We start from the raw sequence: 15150 nt of genomic DNA, 5'->3' as shown, positions 1-15150 counted from the left end.
TGCACCCTACATGGTCCCTTCTTTCTCAAAAACAAGTCTTACTTTTCTTATGTGAATCTTTAACTTTTATTTTCCTTTCTAAACATGGGTTAAATTCTCCATTTGTCAGTAATGATAATCATCAAGCTCCTCATCACTAACTTGGGCATAAGGTTAATACAAAACCAAAATGAATTACCAAAGGTTCATTAAGCATAACACATGAACAACAGCTGTTCGATTCATCATTAAATAAAATACTAGTTATAATGAAACGTTAACATCTTGGTATTGCAGTAGCAGGAATGTGACCCATTTCATTTGTGTTTCAATCGAAGTGTAGGGTGTAGGATATCTTTGTCTTTGAGATCAAGATGGTGCTGCCCCCCATTGAACTAAGGTGCACTACGCAGTGCAATGACACACTGTAGTGGCACCCAACAGATATACCTAGGTGGCCAATGGAAAGGGATAGTTTGGATGCATGAAACATATCATAATGTCTGATTCCACTTCACTCTTGTCACAAATCACACCAATCCAACATTTTTCATCATACATGCACCCAACAGGACACTGGTCTAATGTGAGGGACACATCTGACCTATCAGGAGTGTGATTGTGAGAGGGCAGGATCTCAGCTAAAGCTTCAGTGGTGAACAGTCAATTGACTGTCTTCACCAGACACCCGGCTGACTCAGAATTTGTCATATTCTCTAGAGGTGTAACAGTGGCATTTTTTGAGTACCACGTACTCTTTTGGCCATGAAGCCAAAATTTTGGCAATCTCTATTCAGCAACATAAGATTGGACATCATCTTTTGATATGAACAAAGGTTTGATATTTTGATAACTTACTGACTGAAAACTCAATGATTACTATTATTGAAATATGGCGCATTCAGCCTACTATATGTTTAGAATGGAAAATAAACATTAAAGATTTGTAAAGAAAAGTAAGGTTTGTGTTTTAAGAAGGGAGAATGTAGAATAAAAAACATTATTTTTAAAAATTATCTGCACATTCCCACATGACATTAGAGTGCTGTAAAAATGAAATCCAAAATGATTTTTTGGATTTGAGAAGTCTGCTGTTCAAACCCTGATATTGTTACTTTTCTGATTATTCCTTTTTCAGAAAGCCTATATAGTTATCTGAATAAAGAAAAAAAATCAAACATCTCTTTTGGTTACAAATATCTGTTTCTAAGGCCTAAACATAGCCAAGTCAAAACTTCTAATTATTTTTTTCTCAATTTCAAGGATATGACCATGCAGGGTCATCTTGACCAAATGTTTTAATTTCATCACACATTATACCAATTACTGTATCAGTGTGCAAAGTCTGAGCTTGCTCTGTAGTTTAGTTCTTGAGCTATTGACTTGTCAAATTTGATGAATAAATGAGGCTGGATAAAATCAACATGCCGTTCCCTCAGCAAACTGGCTGTAACTTGGAAAGCATTGATCTTACATCAAAAAAATTACAATATGTCTCCTGACTAACACGGGACTAACTTGGTTATTTTTACATAATTTTTGAGTCCAAAGTGCATGGGCCATTGGTTGATTTGACATGGAATGACCCAGAAAGAAAAAAACTTCTATTGTGACTGTGGAATTAAGTTTTCCTAGATGACAGGCATTTATGAGAAACATTTTGATTTTGATATTCAGGTTATCAGTTGTGGACATGAACATGAGAATATAGTTAACACAGATTTTCTACATTTTGTGAGATATTATAGTTACTTTTATAAATTGTAAATTATACCATGTGAAAATAGAATAGAAAATACTAAATTGACTTGATGTAATAACAATTCAACTTTCTGTCATTAATATTACCATACACATTAATGAAAATAGCAAATAAAACAAAGCATCCACTTCTCAGGAGGTGCCCACTCAACAGTAATTAAAAGCCCATTGAATTAAATAAATAAATAACCTACAAATATTTTACCCATTGTTTTAATTTTAAGTCATCTGTTCATGTTTCTGAAAATGTGTTTACAAAAACTAAAAAGTTAAACATTTGACATACAAAAACTTATTTCAATTAACAGTTACATGTATTTACTTAGCAGACATATTTATCTAAAGCGACTTACAAGAGAAGTCAACATCATCAAGCAACACCAGTCTGGGAAACAAATGCTACTGGACAAGAGTGCAGAATTGAATTCTACAAATGAAGGACTCAGAACAAAATACAAGCAAGTTACAATTCCCAGATTTACAAAATTCCCTAAACCAGTGAGTCTTTGACACGCTTCTTGAACAACTTGAGGGAGTCAGGGCTGAGATTTAATACCCTAATTAATTATACCTACATGTCAGTAAACTTTTTATTGAAGTCTTTATAGTTCTTTTCCTTATTATTAGGGGGTGGGGGATGCAATGTACTAGGTACACCATTGTTGACAGATCTGGGCTTATGACAGTGGCCACTTGAAGTTTGTAAAAAGGCACCTAAAGGACTCTCAGACTGTGAAAATCTCTGGTCTAATAAAACCAAGATGAACATCCTGTCAGGCACCACTCATCACCTACTCAATACCTTTACAACAGTGAAACATGGAGGTGCTGGCATCATGCTCTGGGGTTGTTTTTCACTAGGAGGAACTGGGAGACTAGACCAGGTTTAGGGTAAGCTGAACAGACCAAGTGCAGAGATATCCATAGCAAATAACCTGCTCTGGACCTTGGATTGGGCTGAAGGCTCACGTCCAACAGGACAATGAACCCAGTACAAAGCAAAGACAACAAAGGAGTGTCTCAGAGAAAACTCTGAAAGAAAAAAAAAGAAAAAGTGAAAGGGTCTGCATCCTTCCTGAAGGCCCTGTCCTTTTCTGCTGATTGGTCCCATCAACACCGCTGTGTTCATCATGAAGAATCTCTTTAGATTACATTATTTGGATAGAAATGGAAAAGAAAAAAGTGAAGTTTATCGAAAAAAAAGTGGCTTATTGTTCCTTATTTTCTATATCACAAAAATCAATGTTCTCATTGGCCCAATCTTTACATATTGTTCTAATAGTGAATGAGGGTAGTCACAGTGGCATGGACATGGCTCCTTTGAACGTAAGCATCAGCCCATGTCTTGACAACAGAAATGCACACTAGTAGAGTCCAGGCAGAGAATTGGTGAGAATACATGAACCTGCAGCCATGATGCTGCGACTCCAGTTATTTAACTGTTTGCTGCAAAGAGACAAGCCCAAAACAGATGAGCCTCTTTGAATGAACTGAACAAAGCCTATGAGAATATCTCACTCCTTCAAATAGAATTATAAAGAATATCTTCTACTTATTTTACCATAAAATATAGCTGTATCTTTAGATTAAGCATAAAACACTCATAAAGCTTAAGTGAAAAAATAGGTCTAAGTGACTATGGGAACATCGATGTGACATGCAGCTCCACCTTACGGAATGAACAGGTTAAATAAACTTCATTAACCTGAAGGACTCATTCATGTGGGACCTTTGGGGGGAAAAAAATGGTGGCATGAAACTGTGCAGCCATTAAAAAGTGGACAAGTGTCACCACTCGGTGAAGAACTTGGATCCAAAGAAGCAATGTGGCTGTATGGAGTGCCCCCCAAGCATGGCCAGCCTGTCACCTCCCTGCTATGATGGTTCTTGGAGTTTTGAGTTCGTCTACCAGCACAATACAATACAGCAATGTCTCAAGTCTGTCCTTTTCTGCTAATTTATACAGCAATCGCTATGCAGTTTCACACCATGACTTTTTTTTCAAAGCTCCTACATGAAAAACTAATTTCTGTCATTAAATAATAGACCATTGTTACTATTTCTCTTCAGGAAAAAAGGCCCCCACTGACTGAAATCTAAGAGCATTTTATAAACAAATAGGACATTTTGCAAAATATAGAAAATAACATTTCACTTTATTAGAATAGGAAAATTGATCAGTCTCATCAATATCAGAATTATATCAAATTAAGCAGTGTATAGATTCACTTTCCATTCATTTTTACTAAATTAAATCAAAGCATAAGCAAATAATTACAATAAAAACCCTGTTTTTCAGAAGTCAGTGGTGTTTAAAAGGAGTTCAGGGCAGGTACCAGTTTGCAAAGATCAAACATACAGCAGACCATCAGAGCCAAAAGTTACTTGTTAGCTTAATTTCACTGCACAAGTACCACATTTATTTTGCTAAAAGTATTTATGTGCGGGTGAAAAAAACCACACACACACTAATCCATTGATACTGGATTTGCATTTCAAATCCCTGGGTTTCAGCCATTGATCCATAAAAACCCTTCAGCCATGAAGGTGGGATAGCAACAGGCAGCCTAGTAACTGTTGGCCCTTCACGTTTCCTCTTCTGTTTCATTTGAAATATTCTTCTGTACCCACAACTTCATGAATAGCACAAATGGTGGTGAAAGCAACCAGGTTTCAGTCCTGGGGGCCCACTTGGGCTGCAGGCTTTTGTTCCAGTCACTTTCACAATCATTTTACTTCTAATTGATCTAATTGTTTAATTAGCTGTCCTTTTTTTGTTTTAATTATTCTACATTTAAAAAAAAAAGATTAAAATGTAAAATTTACATTTGAAGAAAAAGTAGAAATTGTGCCATAGTTTTAAATAGCTAACCACGGTTTTTAAATTTCAGGACCCTTACTATAGTATATGGCAAGACATATATCTATAATACTGGTAACTTTATCAGCATACAGCTTATTCAAAGAGTTATGGTTCGAGAAATGCAGCTACAAGTGAAAACAAGCAAAAGAAGGCATACAGTTTTCAATTCATTAATTAAAAATAGTCACTTGTTCATGAACCCCATTAATTTGCTGTTTGTTAACTTCCTCCATGTGCTCACACATTTCAAAGCTAACAACTGTTCACAAGAGATTCAAATGATGTGTGCCACGGTAGTATTACTGTTCCTCATGGATCTCTGTTCATGTTACAGTGCAGATGTTGCACAGCAGTCTGGCAGTTATAAATAAATGTCTATATAGCAGACCAATATAGCTGAGCACTTTAAAAAGTCACATTGCAAACCCTTGTGGACCACACTTTTAGACCCACTACTGAAAATTTCCAAACAGTACTTATTATCAATATTTTTGATAATTAGCCAGCAAATTCAACAAACTCACTCAAAAACCATCATCAGACATTAACCATTTCCACATGCTGCTTGGTCTGTTGGTATTGCATATTTTTTAGGTTTTCAATGTTTTTCACTGGCACTACCGTGAGGAAAATTCAGAAAACTTTTTCACACCAGTGACTGGTTGACTGACTTGTTCAATAGTCAGTGGTCACTCAGCCAACAAAGCAGTCCACTTTATAAATAAGAACCATCATGCAGCCAAACAGTGGTTTGGCCAACGGTTTTAAAAAAGCTAACATTGAGGGAAACACAAGTTTTAGTGACATTAATATCTCATCTCCTTGACCACTTTCCCTGATTAGGATCCCAAATCTTCCTGGGAAATTTTCAGGCATTTGCAAGCCATCCAAAAAATATAATCCTTCCAGCATTTCCTGAAGTCTGCTATAAGGTTTCCATTCAGCGGGATTAGCCTTAAGCAGCTCCAGGGAGAGCCAGCTGGGATTCAGGGGGAATCCATACATTTCCAAGCCACCTCAACTGGCTTTTCTCCTCTGAGGGTCTCCAACATTGCAGAGCTTCTCACCCTATCATGCAGTGTCAGCCCAACCACCCTGCTAAGAAACCTTATTTCTGACGCTTGTACTTTTGATCGTATTACCTACAGAGCTCATGACCAAAGGCGAGGACAAGTACAGATTGACTGGTTTTTATATTTGACTCCCACTTCAACACCAGGGACTAGTACAGTGCAGGCAGAACAGTTGGCGCTGCTCCAATCAGCTTGTCGATGTCACTCTGTCAGCATTTTCTGAGGCAAAATTGCTTGCTTTGGGGCCATGTTTGCTCTTTCCCCCCAATTATTTCTGATGCTGACTCAAACGCACAATTGGAATTGTAGAGAAAAGCACTCAAGATAGAATGACAAAGACTTCTTCAGCAAACTACAAGATCAGGTGCTTGAAGCAGACATCCTTCAAAAATGTCTGCCTTGCTAATTCTATTTCATAGAATACTGGGTAATTTGCTAATCAAATGACCTTAAATAAACCATCTCTAGTTTGAAGATTTCCTATTCTTGTACTTCACAAGTTATCTCAAGTAGTTTTTTTTTTTTTAGTGTTACACTAGTTTCACTCCTAATGTTTCAGTTTCTTCAAGTTTTGCAGTCCTAGCTACAAGTGTGTACCTGTATGTGTGATGCCATGGGCATCTTCCATCTTCTGGAACACTGAAAGTAAATACCAAGGATGGACTAGGCAAATCGCTCTGGGACACAACAGTTTTCTTAACACAAAACAGTGTAAATGGGCAGATTTATTTATGTGTAAACAAATATGTTTAAGGAAGATGTCAGAGCAAATTAAAATCTTAAATAAAGTTAAAACCTACAGAGTGATTTAATTGAGCAGTCAAACCATGCAAGCATTTCTCCAGAGAGCCTCACAAAACAGAGAACCCACATGTAAGTTCAGTACTTCTTCAAGATCCCACCAGACATGCACCCTGGTAAACTGCCTCGCGCACATAGTTTGAATAATCACACTCTTGGACCCTTCATCCTCTGGATCTCAGGAAACACCCCAGCAACTTGCCACACAGCCACTGTTGCTCCAGACTCACCCATAGCACAGCTTCTCTGGCTTTGCATGCGGCTAAGCTCAAAACACTTTCCTCCCAGGGCTGAACCCTTCTGAAAGTTATCACATCCTCACTGCTACTTTAAAAATGCTCAGCAGATGTGACCATCTCCTGACAGCTTTCCTTAGATTCCAGAACTCTTTTGTCCATTGCTCTCCTGCTGCGGACAGCTCCTCTGTTCAACGCAGAACGTTCCTTACTGCTCTGTCCTTGTTCTCCTGTCACTTAATACTTTCTTTTCTCCACAAAGCTCTCTTGCCACTTAAGGTTCAATCTGTGATTTCCTGTATCTACTGCTAACCTGGTGCTTTAACTACCTCCTGCTAATTAACGCTCACCCTTTTCACAATCAAACCAGTGCACAAGTTAAGTGCCAACCTACTTTCACTTTACATCAGGGCCAGGTGCTTTTTAATTTTCTTTGTAACATGGGGTACCACAGCATGCCCCAACTTTTTATAAAGCTGTTCTCCTAGGCAGTGTGTTTGTGCTTTTACCCAGGTGGCAGATGATAGACGAGGCGTACTGCAGAACAGGAACCATCTTTCTTAGTAGTCTAAGTGCAGTAAACAGTTTGTGTACCATAGACTTGAGGATGCTTAGAAAGAATGTGCGTGTCGAAATCTTATGTGGGATCAAAATGCACTGGTACAGGAGGCCATGCACCTTTTAGAATTGTGCTCTTATTGATGATGAATCCACTTGATTTTTGTAGCGGCTGCTACAAGAAAAGCAAGGTTATTTTATGACATCTACTTAAATGGCAAGTCCTCCTCTGTTCTTGGATGGTAAGCTTTATTCTTGAGTACAACTGATGTGATCCTATGAACAGCAGAAGACTGTTCAAAGGGGGCTAACTTTGATGACTCTCCTTTCGGGGTCGAGTCAAATGCTTCACTTAGGGTATTTATGGCAAAGCAACTCCTGCCATGTTTCTTTCTGCTCCCTTCAAATATTAGACCTACACAACATGAAAGTAGTTGGTGGTGAGAACTCTTCCATCTGCTATTATCCATAGTGTTAGAGTGGCATTATTCTGCTAGAACGGCTTTCAAAGACTCGGTATGGGCAGTCTGGAAATCTAATTGCTTAGTTCAAGTCTCCCATGTTGAGACCTACTCTAGGTTTGCTTTTGAGTGGTGGTGTCATCAAAATGATGTGATGACCTAATCTGTCAGCTCCAAATGCCTATTCCATCACTTGCAGCTCTTCAATACACCATAAGAAGAGTGTTGTTTTGGCTGGTAAACAATGCACTTCAATTTTTGGGTCAAAGGGGATGGCACAGGAAGAAGTCCTGCAAAATGGCTCTAAATTCTTAGCTGGCACTGCTCCTGCAACTAGAGTAGATACAGATAACATCAGGCCAGGCTTTGGCATCAACACCGGTTGAGTATCATTTAAATGCCACAGTGAAACTAATCACAGCTAGAGGCCATGTGCATCCCTTTATTGGGTACCTTTGGATGCTTCCTTGTGAGACAATGCACCATGCCACAAAGCACACATCATTTCAGGTTGATTCATGAACATGGGACATTAACATGACTTACATTTCCAATTACCTGAACAATATGCTAATCTAAAATAGGGTCAAGCTGGAATGAGAGGTTCACAACACATGTGAATGAAAAACCTACAGGAACAGAATGGAAAGTAATGTTTAGGAATATTTGAGGCACCTTGTTGAATTTGTGACTCAAAGGGCTATTCTAGAGTCAAAGGGAGTGCTACCTGGTACTGGATAGGTTTGTCTGAATGACTGGAAATTGAGGGTGTATAGTAGCAGTATTTGTTATAATCAAAGGAGGCATTTTGAAATGGGAATACTGACATGGCGAGCTCTTTCTGTATATATGAAGTCTTCAGATCTTTATATAGTTGACCTTCACATGAGGCAAACACGATGCAAGTTAAATAAATCTGATATTTTCCAAAGTCCTAGCTGGAGATAGGCAGTATCATTTTATATTTTAAGGCACTTTAGTGTGCAAGAGTTGGAATGTGAAGCCACCAGAGATTCTCAAGGTAGATGTAAATCAGCTTATATTATAAAGGCAACATTTATAATTCTGTACCAGATTTTCCCATTTCAAAATAATGTATGAATGCCTACTTTAACACCATGCAAAACATAATTGTAATACTCTTCATACTGTTAAGCTAGAAATAATTTTCAGTCATCTAGTTACTTATTGAATTTAAGCAATGAAATCAAAGGGGTAATCTGTGCTGGTGAGGGCAGAGGTAAAAAGCTGCCTACCACTTGGAAAGCAACAGAATTCTAACCTACAATTGGGAGCAATGTACCCAGCCCAGAACCAGGGGCTAAAGTTGTGGGCTTAATGCACAAACATAAAAACACACATTTTACACTAAAACCATGCATAATCCAAAATGATGACCAGAATTTTAACTTGAGATAACAGCCGGTGCAAGAAAAACAACAAGGGATAACATCAACTTTCTGAAGTAAAGGCAGTGTGGCCATGATTGAACATAAGCTTTATTAGGAATATTTGCATTATTTGTCTGACCTCATTATTTTACTACAAAAGCTCCACAAAACCACCATATTTTCTATTATCAGTGTCAGAGATATTATAAAACCATGCCAGAATTACTATTTGCTAGCAGAATCAATCTTTTGTATTTACCTTCAAAAAAAGGAAGGCATATGGGAGGCTGTAGTTTAACAACATCAAAATCAAAAAACGTTTTTTCTTTCTTTTTTAAAATTAACCAAAACATTTATTTCCTTCTCAAATAGGGCCAGTATTCGGCAAAATAAGCAATATTTAATTTTATATTTTTCAATCATATTGGGAAAAATTGTTCAATAATAGTATACCTGTTCTCCCTTAAAAAAAAAAAAAAGTATGCTTAAATGAAACCAAGGGGCTAAATAATGGGAGACCATGCCATGTTTTTAACAATGGCCAAAGAGCAACAGTCTTGAATTTAAAAAGATCATTAAATCATTCATGTTCATTATACTGTAGTTAAAAAAAAACAAAAAAAACAACAACATACACAAACACATAACATCTTCTACAGTATAAAAACAAATCTCAAAACAACAGGTCTCCAAAGAATACTTCCTAAATATTTGATCGAGCTAATGCAAAACTGCCTCATTTCATGTGCTTTTCAGTGGTGAGAATAAAGAATTATTTGCACATACTATACATCAATTGCTAATGAAAAAGTGCTTTTCTGGAGTAGGCAATTTTCACATAATTATATGTACTTAAAATATAAAAAAAATTGCAATAATAAGATCTGCATAGTGGTTATAACCTTGATGTTTCCACATTTGTTTTCCACATAAAATAATTTTGATTATACAATGCAACAATTTAACATATAAAGTTTATTATCCATTTAACCAAATTGTTCTCTCATCCTCATTCTCTCATTGCATTTTTTTGTTTTTAAATCACCAAGTGTCTCAGATATTCATGCTAAGACTACTAAGGGGAAAGTAACACAAAACCAAATAATAAAATAAACATCTGAGGGCCAAAAGGTACATAAAAATGGTAACAAAGAAATATTAATAATAAAAAGATCAAGTATCATTCAATCAAGAAGTAGAAATATACCTTAAAAGGCACAAAAATCTGTCTTAAATTTAACCCTGAATAAAGTGCAATAAAATGTTCATACAACCTTGTACTTAGAAGGGTATCAACAAACATTTCCATTAACAAAAAGAAATATGAAATAACTGTAATCAGAGGATGTTCCATTTCACTACACCACACTGATAGGAAAAATGATTTGACAAACCCTAATGTATAAATTTTAATACAGTAAGGATAAATGAAAAGGATTATCTTGCTACTGTCATATCCAAGCACTTATCAGAATGCATGTATAAAAAATTAACATAAATATATTTAAGTTAGTGCTCACATACTTAATGAACATTAATTTTACAACATTACAGTTTAAGGCCAGCCATTACTTTATTATATACAATCTTACATATGGTGCAAATAATAGAATTGTGCCAGAAAAAAACTCATTGAATGTGCATTTAGTAATCACTCTACATGAGCATTTGTGATCTTATTTGTCATAAACAAGATGAACACAATAGCCTCTGCCCTCTTCGCCATAAGGACTTAAAATGTTTAGTTTACTTGGGTAATGAAGAGAGACCAAAAAAAAAAATCATAATTTGGATTACAGTATATTGGATTGCTTGGTTATATTGTCTATTATATATTCTACTTAAAATATGTTATCCTTTTTAACAAATAATTGTTCCCTCTCATGAAGTAATAATTGTGCAGTCCATATTAACCTAAAATATCTGTGCACCAAGCAGATGTTTTCATGCAAACTGAATTCAAGCAGTCACCCCTACAATGCAGGGGATATACAGTATAATTTAATGCAAATAACTGTCATGCAAAAAAACTAAAAGTACTTTAGGTCTACATTTAAGTCTTGCCATGATGGGGACAAAAAAAAAGTCTCTCTTTCTCTTAAGGCTATATTCTCTGCATTCAATGCTGACATCACTTGATACTTGTTATACAGACCATAATGCATTACTGTCTAATAAGGCTTCTGCTTATTCAGCCCATAGCAATGACAAAGGGCTGAAGCAGATGTAAGTGCAATACAGGATAACAGGCTCTGGTGCTTTTTACTTACAATATTAATGTAACATACTGTAATATTATGACTGTAAAATGGACACCAGTAGCACACTCACCAGGATTTAGGTCACTCTTCTATTTGCACAATATAATTTACATTTTTAAAATGCTACGGGAGAAGCAAAATATTGTTTCTTATGAAACATATTCATTATGCAATCACTTTTATGCATTTTGTGCATGATAAATTTAGGTCAATCTTTCATACAAAGTTTTCCTGGTCTGCTTTCACAGTTTGCTGGCATATTATTTAAGCCTCCATTCTGACACTGTCATTTTAATGCTAATGCTTTTTTTGAAATATTTGCAAAAGCCAAAAATTAAAGTTTATAAATGTGGCCATAAGCTTAAATATACCAACAGAGTACAAACAAAAGACCTTTTGTGTCAGGATTATTTTGCAAAATGAAAGCTGTCACCCAAATACCCAAGTCATACCCCACATTTTTTTTTTTTTTTTTTAAACACACACAATGGCATATACAGTGAAATCCCACATTCATAGGTTAGGATGAAAACGGCATGTTAAATTAAGGCTAAATACCTTGACTGTACAAAAGGGGCACAGTGCTTTTTGGCAGGAAACTGCTGAACCCTGTGCTTGAGATAAAGGATATAAATGAAATGTAAACATGAGACACAGCATACAGTTTTAAGTGCCTCTCAGAAAAACTACACGTGTAAGCCCCATGGATATCCAAGGTTCTAACATTCCTCCCCTCTGCCAGGGGGAAGAAGGTAAACAAGAAGATTCTGATTGTCCTTGATACTGGAGTAAGGTATGAGCATAATTTGGTACAATCATCCCCCATTTGAGCACTGAACCAAAGTAGAAAATAGCTTCACCAGACTTGCATAAGCCTGCAAGTAAAAAAAAAAAAAGAGAAAAAGGTTAACTACATGCAGACACATCATGAAAACAAAAGGTGTGAGGACACAGGACTAAAACATTACACCCATTGTGGCTCAGGTCAGTATTTTATGCCTAGCATTTATTTAGATGTGGGAGGGAAATTATTAAGACATTATGAAGCATCTCAGTGGGACAGCATGATGTTCATGCACAAGGCAATTAAAGCACATATTTCAGTGGTGAGGATACATTTTCTATTCGCTTTTGCAAATTCTTAAATGAATACAGAATTAAATCAAAAGAAAACAAACAATGTGGCACAAAGTTGTTACTGTGATTTGCTCTTCTGAGAGGAACCCATCACCCAGGGGGATGAATGGTTGTCGCATAGGAAGACTAAGTGCTGAACTATCATACACAGCTGGTCTTCTTTTAAAATGACTGAAGCAAAAATGGCCGAATCTCAAAACGTTGTGTCTTTTGTTACAATGAGTGTGTAACTTCAAGATGTGGATCAATACTGAGCAACTGTTTTGGTTTGGAAAATGGGTATATTTGAAAGTTTTTAAGCTTTTCCTCCATGCCCCCCTGACTACTATGTGAAGCACCAGTGCGAACAAGATATATTTCTTTTTCATTTTAGAGAAGATGATTAACTTTTGAACACAATTTCATATTATAGCAAATTTATAAAGTAACAATTTATACATGAAACATATCCAAATTAAATGCTAAACAAGGCCAGATTTATCAGCATATGGAACTTGGCCATTACATTTTTGAAACTTGCTTTTTTGTTTTTGTCAAAGCTGCAGGTGCCAACAAAGGATGCACATCCTGGAGAACAACACGGATGTATACATGTTCACTCAAGAAAAATGTTCACTTGGAAGAAAACAAGAAAAAATGTTTTAGGCACAAAGCTTGGAATGGTTGTCACTTAAAAGTGCAAACTCTCCTTACAAAGCTTACAGGTATATAGCTGATGTATGGAACTTCCAAAATATTTACAAAGAGTACTATCTATATAGCAAGAATGCTTAGAAATGGATGAAAAAGTAAGAATTGAGCTGTTGAACCATTTGTCCCACAGAAAGACGACAAGCTTAATTTAAACCTATTGCAGAAGAAGAATACCAGGACCAACTAATATCACTATAATTACAGGTTCATCTATCGTATTTATCCAAAATATGTATTTACTAGAATGCAAATAAAATCAGATTAATAGCTGGAAGAATGCAGCACAAAAATTGTAATCATTTCTTAACACTTTGATGGCAGGAACAGCTCAATTGTGTGCCTTATTTAAATTGCTCAGATTCTAAATAAACAAAGCTCCATTTTTCTGCTTTATCATGTAACTTGTTCTTATTATATATTGTGTTTACATATTCTATGAAATCAGCAAAAATGATCAGAAAAACTTGAAGTTGTGCATGCCACATCAATTGACCCCAGGGGTTCACCCTCTAATGGGATACAAGGGGTTAAAGTTGCACCTTTTCACAAAAATATTGATAAAAATGGGGACTGGTTATATAGCCATGTGGAGTGTCGTTATATGCTACTTTGAGGACGAGGATTATGAAGATAATATTTTAGATATCTGAATCTTTACCAGTGGTTCTAGTCCTTGGCCACACATAGAAAGTTAAAAAATAAGCAAATGGGGTATTGATTCAGACTATTTCAGGGATCACGAATATGATGTTATTTTTTACCTTAACACTAGGATTACCAGAGCCAACGAAAAAACTTGTAAATCCGGCACATCTTAAATCCCTTTCCACCTCTCCATCAGCGCCTTTTGTCTTCTAAATGTGCCAATAAACCCAAGCAACCTGCTATAACACCCCCCGCCTCGGAACAGGCAAGAAGTTCTCCAAAGTTCCTGCCTTGATTGATTATCTAGGAGTGAGCTTCCCAGAATTGTAAGGGGAAATAATTTGATGCATGTTTTGTGTCTACAACAATCTGTGCAAACACAACATTAAAATAGAAACATTTTTCATGTTTTAGTAATAAATAACAACATGTAGGACATGAACTGTGTAATGTGTGAAGGCTGATGGCCAAATATCAAATAAATACTTTCACAAAAGGTGCAAGTATAATATGACAGCTTCTGTGGTGTAGCGGTAAGATCTACGGACTTAATCTGGAGGCTGTGAGTTCGAAACTGGCTCCCTGGTAAACTGACCATTTTCAGCAGTTAGCTGCTTTTATTGTTATTATACAATAAAAACACACATTTGATTTGTGCCTGTAACAACTGGTGTAAATTTATAGTACTTGTATAGTATTCACTTTTATTCTCTCAGTCACGATCACGATACAACACCCAACACCCGCCCCAGATTTGACGCGGTTACTTTTTTTCTGAAACTGGGAATAACTGTAGATATAAGTGGTGTTTTGAGACAATGGAACAGGAAATACTCTGATCTGGAGGGATAAAAGCTGACATACAAGCGCTGGTGAATCTGCCTTCATCGTATCTCACTGTCATTTGAATTTTTTTTATTCAGTTTTATTGAGTGTTCCTGCTCATGCTGAATTAGTATCACTGCCAAAAAACATGGGTATATATGATATTTGGAATAACTCATTTTATGACCAGTATAGTACATTTCGGAAAACATTGTGGCACTGATTATGGCACTGATTATTCATTTTATTCATATTCATTCACATGCCAGTGACCGCGTTTTTTTATTTTTCGATCTTGCCAGTGTGTACTTTTGGGTGCATGGGGGTGTTTCTTTTTTACTCCAGGACATGCAGAGGAAAGAATAGTACAGAGAGGTAAGTTCCGCGCTATATGCAATCATCAGATTCAAATGCTAACAGTTCTCACATACCCATGTTTACAACATGTGTACCTGTTGCAATGTAC

General features: G+C 36.3%; 1 protein-coding gene across 1 annotated transcript in view; it reads right to left on the bottom strand.

Annotated features, from left to right (window-relative positions):
- Window positions 1-3877: 3877 nt before the first annotated feature.
- Window positions 3878-15150, bottom strand: part of ankrd50l (ankyrin repeat domain 50-like) — an 84582-nt gene continuing 73309 nt past the window's right edge. Inside the window, exon 5 of the mRNA XM_039744019.1 lies at window positions 3878-12259. The gene's annotated coding sequence lies outside the window, so the exon portion shown is untranslated. The remainder of the gene's footprint in view (window positions 12260-15150) is intronic.

Source organism: Polypterus senegalus, chromosome 2, assembly GCF_016835505.1.
Source record: "Polypterus senegalus isolate Bchr_013 chromosome 2, ASM1683550v1, whole genome shotgun sequence".
In the NCBI taxonomy this organism is placed as follows: Eukaryota; Metazoa; Chordata; class Cladistia; order Polypteriformes; family Polypteridae; genus Polypterus; species Polypterus senegalus.
Note: the sequence above shows the minus strand (reverse complement) of the source record. Positions and strands in the feature narration are given on the sequence as shown.